At 39.0% G+C, this 1,479-nt stretch overlaps 1 non-coding gene across 1 annotated transcript; it reads left to right on the forward strand.

Annotated features, from left to right (window-relative positions):
- Positions 1 to 1,407: 1,407 nt before the first annotated feature.
- Trnap-ugg lies at positions 1,408 to 1,479 on the forward strand. Its single transcript has one exon. It is a non-coding gene; the product is annotated as a tRNA-Pro (tRNA).

Consider the following 1,479-nt stretch of genomic DNA (forward strand, 5'->3'; position numbering starts at 1 on the left):
ACCCTCAATAACTTTGAGTATAAAAGTTGTCATGGAAAAAAATAATAATAGGTGTTGTTGATTTTGACGAAAGATAGAGAACACGTAAGTTTCATAATTTTTGTACGTCAACTGTTGAGAGGAAGAATAAAGAAAGCGAATAAACTGTAAGTAGTGATAAGAAAATTAATTCTATCGCTGCATTACGATAAACCCCGGAAGAATCGCAGCCCACTTACTTCTATCTTAGGTCGAAAATTCTTAGATCTCGATGCTTAGCAAAACCGCATTGGTCACATTGGTCTTCTTGTGGCTAATCCTTATTCCGAAGCCCTCGCAACGATTATCTAGCGCATTCACTAGACCAGGGGCGCAGCTAGAAATTATGACTGGGGGGATTTAGGTGCAACTAATACCGGGGGCTGTGGGGGTATGGAACACCCACCAGGATAAGCGGTAGATGATAGATTAATAAATTGCGGAATTTTAAGAGAAATGGTTCAAAATAGTGAGTTTTACGGCTTTGTGGGTGATATTTTATTAATTATTATCAAACTATTCTACTAGTAATATCAGTAAAATTAAGTAATATGGATTAAATTTAAAAAAATTCTCTGAGCTCCGGGGGGGGGGGGGGGGTTTATCCCCCGAAACCCCCTGCTCGCTGCGCCACTACACTATACCGTGTAACCATCTCGCTGACTGGCTGATCAACGCCTGATTATACGCGAACGTCATTCCCCCCACATTTCGGCTCCCAGGCCATTCCACGTCTTTCTAACCTTCTCCTCTGCGTACACGTTCAAAAGCCCCCTTGCTACCGCGTTACATGAATACCAAAGTATTTAAAAAAAAATTTGCTGTATAATTAAGGCTGTATTTAGTTCTCATTCCCATTGCTACCAATAAATCATATTTTGTATTTTGTTTCAAAAGCACATCCATATTTCCGCATACAATTAGTTTTGTGTGGGTTGGAAGCCAAGGGGCACAAGTGATTTCTTTTTCTATACACAGTTAGGTACAGAAATTAGGTGCAGAAAACAAACGAGATCAATTAGATATTTGATATAGTGCATTTGATTTTCCACTAGATGTCTGCAGAGAACAGAGACTCAATCGTATCCCTTGGCAACCAATCTTTGTGTATTTCTTCTAACAATTAACTTTACCTAACTCTGTTGAGAAAAAATCACTTGTAACCCTTGGCTTCTCACCCCCTTATTTCTATTACAAAATATCGTTTTTTCGATTAATTTTGTCAAATGTCAAATTTTTAGAGAATATGTTTGAAAAAACCAAAGCTCGAAAGTCGATTCTGGATTAAAAATTCAAATCCATACGCTATCCTTTGCATCCCATCCGCATCCATCCAATTCTAATGAATTTTTAATTTTAATACTGAAAATTGATCGGTTGAGGACGAATGGCTCGTTGGTCTAGGGGTATGATTCTCGCTTTGGGTGCGAGAGGTCCCGGGTTCAAATCCCGGACGAGTCC

The sequence above is a fragment of the Ischnura elegans genome, chromosome 4, assembly GCF_921293095.1.
Source record: "Ischnura elegans chromosome 4, ioIscEleg1.1, whole genome shotgun sequence".
Lineage (NCBI taxonomy): Eukaryota > Metazoa > Arthropoda > Insecta > Odonata > Coenagrionidae > Ischnura > Ischnura elegans.